The sequence below is a fragment of the Bombina bombina genome, chromosome 3, assembly GCF_027579735.1.
Source record: "Bombina bombina isolate aBomBom1 chromosome 3, aBomBom1.pri, whole genome shotgun sequence".
Lineage (NCBI taxonomy): Eukaryota > Metazoa > Chordata > Amphibia > Anura > Bombinatoridae > Bombina > Bombina bombina.
Window position 1 is genome coordinate 1,010,530,025 of NC_069501.1, and position 12,989 is coordinate 1,010,543,013.

At 40.1% G+C, this 12,989-nt stretch overlaps 1 protein-coding gene across 1 annotated transcript in view; it reads right to left on the minus strand.

Moving 5' to 3' along the window:
• R3HDM2 (R3H domain containing 2) overlaps window positions 1-1,907 on the minus strand; it is a 150,974-nt gene extending 149,067 nt beyond the window's left edge. Inside the window, exon 1 of the mRNA XM_053708181.1 lies at window positions 1,765-1,907. The gene's annotated coding sequence lies outside the window, so the exon portion shown is untranslated. The remainder of the gene's footprint in view (window positions 1-1,764) is intronic.
• Window positions 1,908-12,989: the final 11,082 nt, after the last annotated feature.

Genomic DNA, 12,989 nt, shown 5'->3' on the forward strand with positions numbered 1-12,989 from the left:
ATTATAAGGAATTATATTGATGAATATATTTGTGTAAACAAGATTATGAGTTCAAATCAGCATGGCTTTATGAGAAATAGATCATGTCAAACTAATCTAATAAGATTCTACGAGGAAGTAAGTAAAAATATAGATAATGGGGAATCAGTCTATGTGATATACTTGGATTTTGCAAAGGCTTTTGATACAGTGCCACATGAGTGATTAATGTACAAAATTAAAGGACTGGGGATAGCTGAAAATATGTTAGCTCATGGATAAATTACTGGATAAAAGACAGGGTGCAAAGAGTAGTTGTACAAAGGTAAAAATAAGCAGGCAATGTATAATTTAAATGGGACAATAACCCAAAAAGTTAGGAGCCAGGGGTAAAATTCTAGGAGCCAGTGGCTCCCAGGCTCCTGGGTTTGTAGAGCCCTGTACTAAAGGTACGGTTAGATAGATAGGAAGACAACCACGAGAGAGCTATGTCGCAGATGCCGAAGGATTGGAGGGTTTTGGAGCAAATGTGGGTGGTCAACAGTGTCAAAGGCTGCAGACAGATCAAGGAGGATAAGCAGAGAGAAGTGGCCTTTGGATTTTGCTGTAAGTAGGTCTTGGGAACCTTGACAATTGCTTTTACTGTTAAATGTTAAATTGCTGTTGCTGTTAACTGTTACTATGTATAGGCCCGCCCACCCTGGATGCTTGCAGGCAGGAGGTGACCTTTGAGTACCTAGGTATGCATGTGTTATACAGGGAAATCAATTGCCCCAACTCCAGCACATGATTGATGAATCTTTAACTATATTTTTTCTCTTTCTTCCTGTCCTTTATGTTTTTAATTGGGTTTTTATGAGAAAGAGAGAGGGTGGAGAGAGAGAGGGTGGAGAAAGGGGAGTGGAGAGATATAACTAGATACACCCTTGCAAGTATATGCAACAAACGTCCACTGTGAAATTTTATCCTAGAGCAAAACATGTAATGTAAAAGCATGTAATGTAAAAGCATGTAGGAGAGCCTTACAGCCTTACAACTGCTATTCAACATGACTGTTAAAGTTAATTTAGAACAATGTAATAGGTTTAAAGAGACACAAAAACATTTGGTTTTACATCACCATGAATGACTGTATGGGGGGGGGGGGGGGGATAATTAACATTAAAAAAAATAAAATAAAAAAAATTTCTCTCTAGAAAAGGTTTCATTTTTGCCATAATCAAATTACTTAAAGGAAAAGAAAATGCTATACTGTGATAAATAATGACATGATCCATTTGAATCATGAAAGTTTAATTATGATTTTATTGTCCCTTTAAAGAGCAGCAATGCACTAATGGGAGCACACTGAACAAACATGGTGAGCCAATGACAAGAGGCATGAGTGTGTAGCCACCAGCTAGAACACAGTAGTGCTGCTTCTGAGCTGACCTATGTACATGTTCAACAAAGGATGCCATAAAAAATAAAAGTAGATTTGACAACAGAAGTAAATTGAAAAGACTCTTAAAATTGCATACTGCTTAAGGCTTTCTTCAAAATGCAAATAAATGTGTTGATAAACACACATAAGAGAATTTGATATATGGCCTCTCTAGAAAGTGTAGAACAAACAGTTTTCACACAAAAGCAAAAGGCGTTTAATTTCGGTTTAATATTTAAAACCTCCTAAGCAGAATTCTACCATTTCCAAGGATAGTAGAAAACATTGAGTTATTTTTTTATTAAAATGTATGTTTTAAAATAAAATGTACAAATATATTACATGGTACCATTATACTATACCTTGGGTTGTTTTTCAGTGTGTTCACTAAAAATTCATGTACATCTATTCCAGTAGAATCGGTGTACTCTTGGCTAGAATCTAAAACAAAACAATCATTTTAGGAAGAGAAAAAAAAACACATACAAAAAAAAAAAAACATGATATAATTATTAAATATCCTGCATATACATTCAGAAATCAGTGGGCTTCATTTAGCTGTCTAAAATTATTATAAAATTAGATACAAACTTTTAAATGGTTATCTAATAGAATGTCCTGACACCAGCTGTATAATAGCTTGTGTACTCATCACCCTTAATGAAAACAAAATGTATGCTTGCCTAATTTATTAATTTTTTTCATGGTGGTGAAAGTGCACAAGCCATTACTCATGGGATTCAACGCCTGGCCACTAGGAGGAGGCAGAGATACCATAATATTCCAAAAGCTTTTAATTCTTCCCACTTCTCTGGTATCCTAGTCTAAAGTATAGCCAAGTAAGGATACCAGAGAGGTTGGAACACTGGAAAGGACTAAAACATACGTATCTTTCTTTTAAGAAGATGGTAAAAAGTCTATGAGATCATTACAAGTGGGGTCTAATACAAAAGCAGTAAAGTCTGTGAAACCACTATGAGATAAGGAATCAAAGATAGAAGCCAGCACAGTCTAATGAGGAGTACCACAGTGAGTAGTTGCCAAATTCACAAACTCAGTAGAAGCAAAGGTATAAAGTTGTCTCCAATAATGCAAAAAAATACTTTTATTCAATAATGTAGGACAGGACCCAAAAGAAAACACAACACTTTGGGGTCAGTACCCCTTAATCATGTGATACATATGACATAAATTCTCGTTACTTTTACGGGTCCCATAAAAGTAATGAGAATTGATGTCATATGCATCACATGATTAAGCGGTACTGACCCCGAAACGTTGTGTTTTCCTTTGGGTCCTGTCCTACATTATTGAATAAAAGTCTTTTTTGCATTATTGGAGACCACTTTTTACCTTTGTTACCACTATGAGATAAGTCAGGACAAATACAGGTGTACAGGTTGTTACGGATGAGCCAAAACCACCCACAGTACATTTCCTGCCAAAAGCCGCATCAGCTGGACACAAGAAATAAGCCACAATTTCCTGATTAATAGTATCCAAATAAACTACCTTAGCAAGGAATGAACTAAAAACAGTCTTATCCTGATGAAAAATAAGTCAAACAGGTTTACATGACAAAGCTGAAAGTTAAGAAACACTGCTAGCTGAGAAAATATCTAAAAAGAACAGAACTTTCCAAGAAAACAGTTGAAGATCTAACCCATGTATAGTTTCAAAGGCTGAGTCTTGAAGTGCCATCAACATCAAGTTCAGACTACAAGGAGCATCATCTGGCTGAATCACTGGTTTAATATAGACCACCGCCTAAACAAATGTCTGTATATCTGTAATCTAAGCAATCTTCCTATGATATAGCACAGACAAAGCAGAAATCAGAGAACTCAGACAAAACTTTCTCTAAACATTCCTGAAATCCTAAAATATTCACATCAATGCCCCCTGGCTGCAAACCAAGCCAAATATGCCTTTTACACCTTATTATAGATACACCAAGTCACAGGTTCTCTAGCCTAGATTAAGGTCTTAATCTTAACAGATTTACCTCTGTTAGACAAAATCAGGTGTTCAATCCTCAAGCTGTCAAAGCTACTGTTCTCGGGTTCCAACAAAGAAATGGCACCTTCCTAGAAGATCTATCCTGAAGGGTAAATGCCAAGGTGGACTAGAGGACATCTGAATGGGTTCTGTGTAACAAGTTCCAGGAGACCATGCAGGAGAAATCAGAATCACTGATGCTCCCACCTGTTTAATTCTGGCTATGACCCTGAATAGCATCACAAACTAAGGAAAAATTTAAATCAGCCTAAAATAACAACAGCAGCACTAGTGCATCCACCAGAACTGCCTAAGGGTCCCAAGCCCTAGACAATAGGGAACAGCTTGTGACTGAAGGAAGAGGCTATGAGAGGCCATGCCATCTAAATCAGGGGTCACCAACCTTTTGGACCTCAGGGACCACTAAACTCATAATTTTGAATCCTGTGGACCACTAACATGATTTTTTTTAAAAAAGGTACAAACCTCTATAATGTGTGTGTGTATGTATATATATATATATATATATATATATATATATATATATATATATATATATATATATATATATATATATATACATATATATACACACACATACTGTACATAACTAGTATAACCATAGCTACATTTACATTATGTATATATTTACACATTTTTAAGAATTGTTTTTTGGAATTAACTAATTGACTGTCAGAACAGAGAATACTTCCAAATGACAGATGAAGACAGATTAATAAACATTATTAAAAAACATAATTTATTTCTTTTGTGGTGTATCCAGTCCACGGATCATCCATTACTTGTGGGATATTCTCCTTCCCAACAGGAAGCTGCAAGAGGACCAACCACAGCAGAGCTGTCTATATAGCTCCTCCTCTCCCTACCACATCCGACCGAAGACAAGCAAGAGAAAGGGGAAACCATAGGGTGCAGTGGTGACTGAAGTTTAAAAATAAAATATACCTGCCTTAAAATGACAGGGCGGGCCGTGGACTGGATACACCAAAATAAATAAAATAAAATATGTTTTCTCTTGTAAGGTGTATCTAGTCCACGGATCATCCATTACTTGTGGGATACCAATACCAAAGCTATAGGACACGGATGAAGGGAGGGACAAGGCAGGTACTTAAATGGAAGGTACCACTGCCTGTAAAACCTTTCTCCCAAAAATAGCCTCAGAAGAAGCAAAAGTATCAAATTTATAGAACTTTGAAAAAGTATGAAGCGAAGACCAAGTCGCCGCCTTACAAATCTGTTCAACAGAAGCCTAATTTTTAAAAGCCCATGTGGAAGCTACCGCTCTAGTAGAATGAGCTGTAATCCTTTCAGGAGGCTGCTGGCCAGCAGTCTCATAAGCTAAGCATATTATACTCCTTAGCCAAAACGAAAGAGAAGTTGCCGAAGCCTTTTGGCCTCTCCTCTGTCCAGAGTAGACAACAAACAATGCAGATGTTTGACGAAAATCTTTAGAAGCTTGTAAATAAAACTTTAAAAGCACGAACCACGTCAAGATTGTGTAATAGACGTTCCTTCTTTGAAGAAGGATTAGGACACAATGACGGAACAACAATCTCCTGATTGATATTCTTATTAGATACCACCTTAGGAAAAAACCCAGGTTTGGTAAGCAAAACTACCTTATCTGCATGGAAGATCAGATAAGGGGAATCACACTGTAAGGCAGATAACTCAGAAACTCTACGAGCCGAGGAGATAGCTACCAAAAACAGAACTTTCCAAGATAAAAGCTTGATATCTATGGAATGCAAGGGTTCAAACGGAACCCCTTGAAGAACTGTAAGAACTAAATTTAAACTCCATGGCGGAGCAACAGGTTTAAACACAGGCTTGATTCTAACTAAAGCCTGACAAAATGCCTGAACGTCTGGAACATCCGCCAGACGCTTGTGCAAAAGAATAGACAAAGCAGAAATCTGTCCCTTTAAGGAACTCGCTGACAAACCCTTCTCCAATCCATCTTGGAGAAAAGACAATATCCTAGGAATCCGGAACTTACTCCATGAGTAAGCCTTAGATTCACACCAATGAAGATATTTACACCATATCTTATGATAGATTTTCCTGGTGACAGGCTTTCGTACCTGAATTAAGGTATCAATGACTTACTCGGAGAAGCCACGCTTTGATAAAATCAAGCGTTCAATCTCCAGGCAGTCAGTCGCAGAGAAATTAGATTTGGATGGTTGAAAGGACCCTGAAGTAGAAGGTCCTGTCTTAGAGGCAGAGTCCATGGTGGAAAGGATGACATGTCCACCAAATCTGCATACCAAGTCCTGCGTGGCCACGCAGGTGCTATCAAAATCACTGATGCTCTCTCCTGCTTGATTTTGGCAATCAGACGAGGGAGCAGAGGAAACAGTGGAAACACATAAGCCAGGTTAAAGGACCAAGGCGCTGCTAGAGCATCTATCAGCGCTGCCTTGGGATCCCTGGACCTGGATCCGTAACAAGGAAGCTTGGCGTTCTGGCGAGACGCCATGAGATCCAGTTCTGGTTTGCCCCAACGTTGAATCAACTGTGCAAACACCTCCGGATGGAGCTCCCACTCCCCCGGTTGAAAGGTCTGTCGACTTAGAAAATCCGCCTCCCAGTTCTCTACTCCTGGGATATGGATAGCTAATAGGTGGCAAGAGTGAATCTCTGCCCAACGAATAATCTTTGAAACCTCCAACATCGCTAGGGAACTCCTTGTTCCCCCTTGATGGTTGATGTAAGCTACAGTAGTGATGTTGTCCGACTGAAATCTGATGAACCTCATTGTCGCTAGCTGAGGCCAAGCCTGAAGAGCATTGAATATTGCTCTTAGTTCCAGAATGTTTATCGGGAGGAGAACCTCCTCCTGAGTCCACGATCCCTGAGCCTTCAGGGAGTTCCAGACTGCCCCCCAGCCCAGAAGGCTGGCGTCTGTAGTTACTATTGTCCAATCTGGCCTGCGAAAGGTCATACCTTTGGACAGATGGACTCGAGATAGCCACCAGAGAAGAGAATCCCTGGTCTCTTGATCCAGATTTAGTAGAGGGGACAAATCTGTGTAATCCCCATTCCACTGACTGAGCATGCAGAGTTGCAGCGGTCTGAGATGTAGGTGGGCAAACGGAACTATGTCCATTGCCGCTACCATTAAGCAGATTACTTCCATACACTGAGCCACCGAAGGGCGAGAAGTAGAATAAAGATCACAGCAAGAATTTAGAAGTTTTGATAACCTGGCCTCTGTCAGGTAAATTCTCATTTCTACAGAATCTATCAGAGTTCCCAGAAAGGAAACTCTTGTGAGAGGGGATCGAGAACTCTTCTTTTCGTTCACCTTCCACCTATGCAACCTCAGGAATGCCAGAACGATGTCCGTATGAGACTTGGCAATTTGGAAATTTGACGCCTGTATCAGAATGTTGTCTAAGTAAGGGGCTACTGCAATGCCCCGCTGCCTTAGGACCGCCAGAAGTGACCCCAGAACCTTCGTAAAGATTTTTGGAGCTGTAGCTAACCCAAAGGGAAGAGCCACAAACTGGTAATGCCTGTCTAAGAAGGCAAACCTGAGAAACCTGATGATCTTTGTGTATCGGAATGTGAAGATAAGCATCCTTTAAGTCCACAGTAGTCATGTATTGACCCTCCTGGATCATAGGTAGGATGGTTCGAATAATCTCCATCTTGAATGATGGGACCCTGAGAAATTTGTTTGGGATCTTGAGATCTAATATTGGTCTGAAGGTTCCCTCTTTTTTGGGAACCACAAATAGATTTGAATAGAAACCTTGACCCTGTTACTCCTTTGGAACTGGGTGGATCACTCCCATAACTTGGAGGTCTTGAACACAATGTAAGAATGCCTCTCTCTTTATCTGGTTTGCAGATAATTGTGAAAGGTGAAACCTCCCTTTTGGAGGGGAAGCTCTGAAGTCCAGAAGATATCCCTGGGACACAATTTCCAACGCCCAGGGATCCTGGACATCTCTTGCCCAAACCTGGGCGAAAAGAGAAAGTCTGCCCCCTACTAGATCCATTACCGGATCGGGGGCCAATCCTTCATGCTGTCTTAGAGGCAGCAGCAGGTTTCTTGGCCTGCTTACCTTTGTTCCAAGTCTGGTTAGGTCTCCAGACCGGCTTGGACTGGGCAAAATTTCCCTCTTGTTTTGTATTAGAGGAAGTTGATGCCGCACTCGTCTTAAAGTTTCGAAAGGCACGAACATTAGTTTGTTTGGTCCTTAACTTGTTAGACCTATCCTGAGGAAGGGCATGTCCTTTTCCTCCAGTAATATCAGAAATGGTCTCCTTCAATCCAGGCCCGAATAGGGTCTGCCCCTTGAAGGGAATATTAAGAAGCTTAGACTTTGAAGTAACGTCAGCTGACCATGATTTAAGCCATAGCGCCCTACGCGCCTGAATAGCAAAACCAGAATTCTTAGCCGTTAGTTTAGTTAAATGAACAATGGCATCAGAAACAAATGAATTGGCTAGCTTAAGTGCTCTAAGCTTGTCAAGTATATCATCCAATGGGGTCTCGACCTGTAAGGCCTCTTCCAGAGACTCAAACCAGAAGGCCGCAGCAGCAGTGACCGGGGCAATGCATGCAAGAGGCTGTAGAATAAAACCTTGTTGAATAAACATTTTCTTAAGGTAACCCTCTAACTTTTTATCCATTGGATCTAAGAAAGCACAACTGTCCTCGACAGGGATAGTAGTACGCTTAGCTAGGGTAGAAACTGCTCCCTCCACCTTAGGGACCGTTTGCCATAAGTCCCGTGTGGTAGAATCTATGGGAAACATTTTCTTAAAGACAGGAGGGGGAGAGAACGGAACACCTGGTATATCCCATTCCTTAGTAATAATCTCTGAAAACCTTTTAGGTATTGGAAAAACATCAGTGTAAACAGGCACTGCATAGTATTTCCAATCTGCACATTTTCTCTGGCACTATAATGGTGTCACAGTCATTCAGAGTAGCTAAAACCTCCCTGAGCAAAACGCGGAGGTGTTCAAGCTTAAATTTAAATGTTGACATATCAGAATCAGGTTGAAGCATCTTCCCTGAGTCAGAAAAATCACAGACAGAAAGAAGCTCTCCTTCCTCAGCTTCTGTATATTGTGAGGGGGTATCAGACATAGCTACTAAAGCGTCAGAGTGCTCTGTATTCCTTCTAACCCCAGAGCTGTCTCGCTTTCCTCGTAACCCATGTAGTCTGGATAATACCGCTGAAAGGGTATTATCCATGACTGCCGCCATGTCTTGTAAAGTAAACGCCATGGGCGCACTAGATGTACTTGGCGCCTCTTGAGCGGGAGTTAAAGGTTCTGACACGTGAGGCAAGTAAGTCGGCATAACTTCCCCCTTGTCAGTTTCCTCTGGTGATAAATCTTTTAAAGACAGAATATGATCTTTATTACTTAAAGTGAAATCAGTACATTTGGTACACATTCTAAGAGGGGGTTCCACCATGGCTTCTAAACATAATGAACAAGGAGTTTCCTCTATGTCAGACATGTTTAAACAGACTAGCAAAGAGACCAGCAAGCTTGGAAAACACTTTAATGAAAGTAAACAAGCAAAAAATAAAGACGGTACTGTGCCTTTAAGAAAAATAAAAAATGTCAGAATTTGAAAAACAGTGATAAAAAGCAGTAAATCAAACGAAATTTTTACAGTGTGTATAATAGGCTAACAGAGCATTGCACCCACTTGCAAAGGGATGATTAACCCCTTAGTTTCAAACACGGATCAAAAAAACGAAATAAACGTTTTTTAACAGTCACAACAAACTGCCACAGCTCTGCTGTGGCCCTACCTTCCCATACAATCGACTTTGGAAAGCACAAAAACCCTTCAGAGAGGTCCTAAGCATTCAGGGGACTCCTTCAGGGAAACGGGATATCTCAGGCTGCAAAATCTAATGCGCATTTAGGCGCGAAATTAGGTCGCTCCCACTTATGTATTCACAGTGAGAGGCCTAACAAAACTATCCCTAGGCAAAATTTAGCCAGCCAAGTGGAAAAAACTAAGCCCCAATAAAGTTTTATCACCAATATGCATATAAAAAACGTTTAAGCACTTCCAGCAAACGTTTTATATGTCAGTAATGTGAAACAATAATAAGAGTATTACCTTTAACAGCAAGCATGATACTAGTTGTTGTTAAATCACTGTAATCAGGCTTACCTCAGATAAATCCGGTATTAACAGCATTTTCTAGCATTTACATTTCTCTAGAAAAATTAAAACTGCACATACCTCATAGCAGGAAACCCTGCACGCCATTCCCCAGCTGAAGTTACCTCTCTCTTCAATTATGTGTGAGAACGGCAATGGATCTTAGTTACAACCTGCTAAGATCTTTAAAGACCACAGGCAGACTCTTCTTCTACTTTCTGCCTGAGACCAAAATAGTACAACTCCGGTACCATTTGAAAATAAACTTTTGATTTGAAGAAAAACAACTAAATTACACCACATCTCTATAACTACTTCCTTTCTCGTCGAGAGCTGCAAGAGAATGACTGGAGGTGGCAGGGAGAGGAGTAGCTATATAGACAGCTCTGCTGTGGGTGGTCCTCTTGCAGCTTCCTGTTGGGAAGGAGAATATCCCACAAGTAATGGATGATCCGTGGACTGGATACACCTTACAAGAGAAATAATGTTTAAAAGGACCACAATACTTCCAAGTTACCTCCCCAGTTAGGAATTATGTAAAACTACTTATAATCATGGACAGACATCGGAGTCATAAATTAAGTTTATATCAGAAAGCTCTCAAAATGGATGTGAGCTAACTACGACTGATGTTACTGGCAATTACTATAACAATGGTGGGACATGGCTGATCTGCTGGATGGCAATTACTGGAATTTAGGTGGAATATTATTTTTCATTCTAATAATTTTATTTAAAAAAAATAAAAGAATATGGAGGAAGACAAACAGTGATATAAGTCCATCTGAAGGAATTAGGAAAACTACTACAAAGACAGGTAAAGGGAAGAAAATAAATGAAAAATAAGAGAGATTTTTTTTTTAAGATTTTCTTTTTTTATATACTTTAATTCCACTATTTCAAGCCAAGACTATACAATATACCTCTGCTGGCTTTAGAATGGAAGCATTTTCCTCTGAGCAGCGCTCTGGGCGAGAGGAGTTAAAAATACAATCTAGCTACTCAAGTTGTGCAGTACTACGCAACTTGAGTAAGGAGATTGTAATTTAACTCCTCCTCCATCGGTTTTCACTGATGTCCAGCCAGGCGCTGTAGGGAGTTGCGGTGCGACGGGGGTGACACAATCAGATAAGATGAATTCCTGCTTGATGGTGTTAAGGACCACCCACAACTTCTCATGGACCACTAGTTGACGACCGCTGATCTAGATAACCTCAGAGAGGCTATCACACCAGACTGACATAGCTTCAAGTCATAAAGGCCACACTGACAGCAGGATGCAAAAAGTAGCCTGGCAGAAGAGAAAATATCTATGTAAACCTTCCAGTTTCCTGTCAATCTCCAGAGTAGGCGGCACATCCCTTAATAAGGCATGGCTAGTCTCAAGCTTAAAATGACAGGACACATTTTCCCACACTAAGTCCTGAGGGGAGTTCTGCAAGTCACAAGATGAATCCTTGTCTGAGGAACATTCAGAATCTGAACTTCTCCTTCCAATAACAGGGAACTAGACAGTTCAATTAACATAAAAGACTCAGGGGAAAACTTGCTGTGAGGAAAGTGACCCTCAGCAGTTGATTGACGCTTTGGGGGGGTGGTATAGCAGCTACAAACTGAGACATATTAGAATGGATATAATCTGTAACCTTGCAATAACACTCAGAACTCCTTCCAGATAGATATCACAAAGGGAAACGCCATTTTACTACTCTGCACTAGAGCACAGATACGCCTGTCTAGAATTAGAAAGCAGCTCAGCACAATTCACACACAACTGAGCAGGGACAAACACAGGCATAGATTTACATAAACAAATAAAGATTTAAGGCAAACAACTCCCCCAACTAACAGTCCATCAAACTGAGCTGCACCAGTTTGCTCTACTGTATATGAGAAAAGGAGAAAATAAAATAATGTCATATCATCAGAATGAAAGGCACCCATTTTGACAAAATCCAAAATCTGTCGAAGAGATATGGAATAAAGGAAATTCCTAACCGTTTTTTTTTATATTTTATTTTACGATTTTCATATAAATTAACAGAATCTGGTCATTACATGTGGCTCTAAGACTTACAAATCAAAAGATCCTAAACCATCTAAATACAAAGCTACAACAAGGTTTTAAAATATTTATCATCCAGTCCTCGAATCATCATACATATACATTTCTAATAAAATAAATATGATGGTTACTATTTAAAGACAATAAAAAAAAACTATTATAAATGCCTTTCAGGGGGAAAAAATGCAGCAAATAATTAGGTAATCAATACCATATAAATGTGCAAACAGAAAACAGAATTAATCACCTTTTACAATGTGAAATTACTAAAAAAAAAAACAACAACAAAAAAAGAATGTATGCTTACCTGATAAATTACTTTCTCTTACAGGTGTATTTAGTCCACGGATTCATCCTTACTTGTGGGATATTCTCAATCCCTACAGGAAGTGGCAAAGAGAGCACACAGCAAAGCTGTCCATATAGCTCCCCTCAGGCTCCGCCCCCCCAGTCATTCGACCGACGGTTAGGAGAAAAAGGAAAACCATAGGGTGCAGTGGTGACTGTAGTTATTGTAAATAAAATTTGAACCTGACTTAAATATCAGGGCGGGCCGTGGACTGAATACACCTGTAAGAGAAAGTAATTTATCAGGTAAGCATAAATTCTGTTTTCTCTTACTTGGTGTATTCAGTCCACGGATTCATCCTTTCTTGTGGGATACCAATACCAAAGCAATAGGACATGGATGAAGGGAGGGAACAAGTCAGGTAACCTAAACGGAAGGCACCACTGCTTGCAAAACCTCTCTCCCAAAAATAGCCTCCGAAGAAGCAAAAGTATCGAATTTGTGAAATTTGGCGAATGTATGCAGTGAAGACCAAGTCGCTGCCTTACAAATCTGTTCAACAGAAACCTCATTCTTGAAAGCCCATGTGGAAGCCACAGCTCTGGTGGAATGAGCTGTAATTCGTTCAGGAGGCTGCTTACCAGCAGTCTCATAAGCCAATCGGATGATGCTTTTCATCCAGAATGAAAGAGAGGTAGCAGTCGCTTTCTGATCTCTCCTCTTACCAGAATACACAACAAACAAGGATGATGTTTGTCTGAAATCTTTAGTTGCTTTTAAATAGAACTTTAACCCCTTAACGACCAACGACGTATGGGGTACGTCCTGCAAAAAAATGCAGTTAATGACCAAGGACGTACCCTGTACGTCGTTGGTCTTTGAAAGCAGTGGAAGCGATCCTGATCACTTCCAACTGCTTTCATGTTATAGCAGTGATGCCTCGATATTGAGGCATCCTGCTATAACATTTTTTAGCCGTCCGATGCAGAGAGAGCCACCCTGTGGCCCTCTCTGCATCGGCCATTGATGGCCATGTTCGTTGGTGGGTGGGAGCTTACCA